We start from the raw sequence: 6484 nt of genomic DNA, 5'->3' as shown, positions 1-6484 counted from the left end.
CCCCCTGCCATGCAAAGCATACAGTAAAGCCCCCCCCCCTGCCATGCAAAGCATACAGTAAACCCCCCCCCAGACAATCAAAGCACACAGAAAAGCCCCCCCCCCAGCCATGCAAAGCGCCTAGTGAAGCACCCCAGCCATGCAAAGTGTGCAGCCTTCCCCCTCCCCCCCCCTCCCCAGCAATGCAAAGTGCACAGCAAAGCTCCCCCCCCCCCCCCAGCCATGCAAAGCACCCAGAAAAGCTCCCCAGCCATGCAAAGCGCCCAGAGAAGCGCCCCCAGCCATGCACCCCCCCCCCTCATCGGTGACTAATCACCACTGTAATTGGATCTCTCCCCTGTGCCAGGGCAGAGCAGCTAATTTTAAAGGATGTTAAAAAAAAAATCTGCTTCCGTAAAATCAGGAAGTAGACACACTGCTGATTTGTTACAGGATTGTGTATTAGCTGTGACGGTTATTATGCTGTTGTGTATCTTTCAGAGCACAGAGGAAGTTCTGAGTGCCATTCATGATGCTGGACAGGACCCGGGATGTTCTGGGATTTGTGCCTTTTGGACTTTGGCCGACTGACTTTGACCGTTTCTAGAACTGGCCGGCCACCTGGGGGGCGATCAGACCCCACCAACAGAGAGCTCTGTTGGTGGGGGGAAAGGGGAAAACACTCGTGTGCTGTGTTGTGCGACCCTGCAGCTTGGCCTTAAAGCTGCATTGGCCATTTTAGTTAAAATGTGCCTGGTCTTTTGGGGGGGGGGGGGGGGGGTTTACCACTGTGGTCCTCAAGTGGTTAAGAAGCTATGGCTAGATACAAGAGTTAAGTAGCTGTGTGCCGCAAGGTTAAGTAAGTAAGTAGTCACATCCTTGCAGATAAAACAATTACGTATTCGCATGCCTGTAAATGAAGGAACTTCAAAGTCACATGCCTCCGGATAAAGAACCAAGTAGTCGCATGCTTCCAGGAAAAATAATTCAGTAGCTAAGTGCCAAAGATTAAAAAAAATATTAAGGAGTGACATGTCCCTAGATAATAGAATTAATTAGCCACAAGTATGCAGATAAAATAATTAAACACGACGGAGTGGGAGGGGCAAGGCGGAGTACAAGGCATGCGGCTCTGGATGTCGATAGACAAAGTATAGATTTTAGGTACAGACCAGCCGAATGTGTGTATGAGGCTTTATGCTGGACATTAGAGAACATTATACTCACCACTACCAACACTATATATCTATCTATGCATCACGAAGGTTATCTTTCCCCATATGTATATATTCTTAGCATATCCTATTCATAATCATATGGTAATGTATGTTAATTATGCTTCATACCACTGTTCTGCATATTCATTTACTTGTAGCATGTGTCATCTATTAGCATATGCCATCATCTTTTGTCATTATATTATATGTAAATTCAATATTGCTAATACTAGATTTCCCTCAGACGTGTCCACTCTTAGCTATTTTATTTATCATCATATCTTTTTATTATGATAACCATTAACATGGTTAGTCTTAAGGCAAGACTCTAATTTTTATTTTGTTTATACCTCCGGCAGGAGGGATCCTTACAGTAGTAGTTTCCAGGAATAATGTATAATGTATGGTTGTGAAAGTTGGACCATAAGGAAGGCTGAGTGCTGAAGAATGGACAGCTTTGAATTGTAGCACTGGAGAAAACTTCTGGGATTCCCTTGGGCTGCAAGAAGATCCAATCAGTCTATCCTTAAAGGATATCCGAACTGAAGTGACATGATGAGATAGACGTATGTAAATGTATGTACAGTGCCTAGCACACAAATAAATATGCTGTGTTCTGTTTATTCTTTCTCTGCCTGAAAGAGTTAAATATCAGGTATGTAAGTGGCTGACTCAGTCCTGACTCAGACAGGAAGTGACTACATTGTGACCCTCACTGATAAGAAATTCCCCTTTTTACCTCTTTCTTGCTCTCAGAAGCCATTTTCTGCTAGGAAAGTGTTTTATAGTTGGGATTTCTTATCAGTAAGGGTCACACTGTAGTCACTTCCTGTCAGGACTGAGTCAGCCACTTACATACCTGATATTTAACTCTTTCAGGCAGAGAAAGAAAAAAAGGAACACAGCATAGTTATTTGTGTGCTAGGCACTGTACATACACATGTCTATCTCATCATGTCACATGTCAGTTCGGGTATCCTTTACAGAAATTAACACTGACTGGCCCTTATTCAATATACTTTTTCTTCTGAATTTTCTCTTAGAAGATCACTTTTCATCTTCTCTTTAAAGCGGACCTGAACCCAAAACTTCCTCTCCTCTGTATGCTCCGGCCCCCAGCAGTCTGAAGTATGTTGACCTGGCCCTTGACCGAACAAGTCTGGGGACCCCTGCAGTAGAGGATAGAGTGGCTTGGTGTGCTGTGTCAATGGGGTAGCAAAGTCAGATTCGATTCAAAAGGCAAGCCATATCACTTAAAGAGGTCTGGTCATCCAGAGAAACTAACACATAGGGACAGTAGGCTGCTTTAAATTACTGCCCCCGGGCCTCTTAGATAGGAGGGAGCCGCTTCTTAGCCCCAGCTGTTCCCGTGCATCCCCCAAGTCACGTCTACCTAACTGTTATTATACGGCTGTGGTCCAAAGCTTTTGATATAAATACAAAATATGTACTCCTTTTATTTTCCTGTTAACCATATAATACATTAGTGGTGTCTGTGTCCTGATTAGTGTTGGGCGAACAGTGTTCGCCACTGTTCGGGTTCTGCAGAACATCACCCTGTTCGGGTGATGTTCGAGTTCGGCCGAACACCTGATGGTGTTCGGCCTTTTAGTTCGGGTTCGCCCGAACTGCTCAATGCCCGGCCGAACAGGGCCCCTGTTCGGCCAAATATGGCCCCCTATGGGGTCGCAGGCATAAGGGGGGAGCATGCCCCGATCGCGGGGGGGGGGGGGGGTCGGAAATTCCCCCCACCCCCTCCGCTAGCGCTCCCCCCTCTGCCCGCTTCCCCATAAAAAAGTTTGCGTAAAGTTAAATAGTACCGGTGGTGGCTGCTGCAGTGGCTGGCTGGCAGTGGTGTGAGTGAGGAGGAGGAGTCCGAGTAGGACGCGTTGAGGCCGGGCAGCGGGCGGTTCAGCGGTAGTACCCTTGTGGTACTTCCGCCCTTTCTCTGACCTCACGTCCTCTACGTGATGACGCATACGAGGGTACGCGTCACTGCTCTGTAAAATACATTGGAAAAAAGATACATTGGCCTCAATTCACTAAGATCATGCTGGAGATAATAAGGCAAGAGAAAACTTACCTCCACACAGTAAGAGAGTTATCTTATCTCTTCATTCCTTAAGTTACCTCCTCTGTAGTTAATTTACCTCCTCTGTAGTTATTTTCACACGCAGTTAATTAACAGCCTGTCTTTAACTTTAGAGTTATTCTAATGATTGAAGAGTTAACTTAAAGACAGAATAGTTAAAGTGACTCCGAGCTCATCTAAAAAATAAAAGTTGTACTCACCAGGGGCTTTCTCCAGCCCAGTGCTGGTCGGGAGGTCCCACGCCGGCGTCCTGGCTCCTCTCCTTCTCCCCGCTCCGGAATGGCTGACAGGCCGCAGCCCGGGCGACACTCTCCCGAGTGTCGGGCTGCTCCTTCCGCATATGACGCGGATTACGTCACACGCCGGCCGCCTCGCGTCATCACGGCGGCCGGCGTGAAAGTACTGCGCATGCGCGCTTTAATCGCGCATGCGCAGTACTTTCACGCCGGCCGCCGTGATGACGCGAGGTGGCCGGCGTGTGACGTAATCCGCGTCATATGGGGAAGGAGCAGCCCGACACTCGGGAGAGTGTCGCCCGGGCTGCGGCCTGTCAGCCATTCCGGAGCGGGGAGAAGGAGAGGAGCCAGGACGCCGGCGTGGGACCTCCCGACCAGCACTGGGCTGGAGAAAGTCCCTGGTGAGTACAACTTTTATTTTTTAGATGAGCTCGGAGTCCCTTTAACTTTAGGTTTGTCTGAGGTAAAATGTTTCCTGAATATGATATGCCTCATCACCATGGTGACCACTCTAGAAACGTTATTAAAGACAGGAGATAAGCTTAGTGAATTGAGGCAAATAAAATAACTCCACAGTTAAAGACAGGCTGTTTATTAACTGCGTGTGAAAATAACTACAAAGGAGGTAAATTAACTACAGAGGAGGTAAATTAACTACAGAAGAGGTAACGTAAGGAATGAAGGGATAAGAGAACTCTCTTACTGTGTGGAGGTAAGTTTTCTCTTGCCTTATTATCTCCGCACGATCTTAGTGAATTGAGGCCATTGGCTTGTTCCAAGTACGTGGATTAAGGTAAGGGCGATGCATGGTGGGAGGGATCAGGATCAGAAAAGTTACTCACCGCGATAGAATGAAAGTTATCTGATCCCTGAGACAGAATTTCATGAAGAAATTTCTAAAAAGCATAACAAACACGAACCGCTGCAAACATAATGTTAACCAATGGGTGGTTGATGGCATTTCACATAACCTGTGATTATTTTTACGTTTTCTTCTCTTTTTTTTCTCCTCTTTTTTAACACTCTGCAACCAAAAAAAAAAAAACCAAAAAGTAAGAAAAAAAAGTACTGTCAAATATTTTCTTGCTTGCTGGTGGCTTAGAAGGAGGCATGTTATTGATAAGATGTGAACACTTCACCTAGAAGAAAACTTTAAAGAATAGGTCCCGGGTTAGAATCCCAGCCAAGGCACTATCTGAAATGACTCTGAATGTTCTCCCCACGTCTACGTGGGTTTCCTCCGGGCACTCTGGTTTCTTCCCACATCCCAAAAACAGATAAGTTAATTGGCTTCCCCCTAAATTGGCCCTAGACTATGATACATACATTACACGATGTGACCACACGCATTATGAACAACCGTCCGCCACTCCAAGAACTGTATGCCAAAAATACTTTATTTGTAGAAAAACGACGTGACCTCCATCCAAGTAAAACATGAGCCCCTAAAAACAAAGACGTGGGCATATACATCTAGGAGTACTCCTGGAATCATGCGCACCATAACTCTCACCACAATCACACTCAGATCTGAATCAGAATCAGAATTTTATTTCGCCAAGCACGGTTGGACAGTGCCCGGAATTGGATTTGGCACATAAATTGGCACAGAGATAGTAATACAGGCACAGAGATAGTAATACAACAGACAAGATGCTACAGAGTAGTACAACAGAACAAGAGCAATGCAACAGAACAGGAGTAATACAACATATGCAGTAGCGCAATTGCGGGTCTAGCAGGAATAGCAGTGTGTAACAGAAGATAATAATCCTAGTACAACCAGGCAAGGCGGTAAACAAGAGCGGCCGCAGCCGAAGTCAGGTATTAGTCTGTAGGCGGCAGCAGGGTGGGGGGTCAGTGGAATGGGCAGAGTTCAAGAGTCTAACGGCTGTGGGGAAAAAAGTGTTCATGCGCCTGGTAGTCTTAGCAGGGATGGACCGGAACCTCTGGCCTAGTTTGAGACGGCTGAAAGAACTGTGACCAGGGTGAGAGGGGTCGCCCACAATTTTCAGTGCTCTATTACGCAGTCTGGTGTTGTAGATGAGATCTAGAGGGGGGAGAGGTTTTCCAATAATCCTCTCTGCTGGGGTGATGACCCTCTGGAGTTTATATCTGTTGCTGGCGGTGCAGCTAGCGAACCAGACCAGAATGGATGAGCAGAGGACCGACTCGATTGTAGCAGAGTAGAAGGACCTCAGAAGTTCATGGGCCATACCAAACTTCTTTAGTTGGCGAAGGAAGAAGAGTCTTTGTTGTGCCTTCCTCTGGGTTGCAGTAGTGTTTGCCTTCCAGGTCAGGTCATCAGAAATGGTTGTACCCAGGAGGCGATCCCTGTACTGTGTGTGTGTAGACAAGTTCAAATGAAGCACCTAACGTGCAAATACTTCTTTAGGACATTCCTTAATCCGCTTGTGCAAGTCTCAAACTTGCTTCACTGATGATCAATACAGTCCCTGTAGTTTAATTGCAAGTGATGGTTCCACATAGCCAGCAACTAAAGGCGAGATCCCTCTATTAAAAACTCAGCTGCAGCGACAGTTCATAAACGTCTCTGGCAATTTCCGCACAGTTAGACTAAGTAAGTTACCTTCTCCTGCGCAATGGTTTTCTTCTTTGACCAGCTGATCAGATAATCACCGAGGCGTTCCACGGATCACAGGAATCTGTTTGTGGATGGGATCGCTCACCGCCGCCGGCTCACCACTCGAGCACTGGCGTGCGTTCTATTCCAGGCTACTCCTCCAGCTCGACGTCTCCAAGCCTCGCCCACATACGCGTTACGCCCACTATCCTGTGGGCTTCTTCAGTGTGATGACGCGATGTGAGCCCCTCTGAGGGACATTAAGTAACAATACCCTCTAAACAGGGCTGCGGAAGATGTCGGCGCTATATAAATACTAAATAATAATAATTAAATAATTAATAAAAGAAAAACATGAATGGCTCTTATTCAGTTA

This window comes from Hyperolius riggenbachi, chromosome 8, assembly GCF_040937935.1.
Source record: "Hyperolius riggenbachi isolate aHypRig1 chromosome 8, aHypRig1.pri, whole genome shotgun sequence".
Classification (NCBI taxonomy): domain Eukaryota; kingdom Metazoa; phylum Chordata; class Amphibia; order Anura; family Hyperoliidae; genus Hyperolius; species Hyperolius riggenbachi.
The sequence above is the reverse complement of the archived record's forward strand: the minus strand, read 5'-3'. Positions refer to the sequence as shown.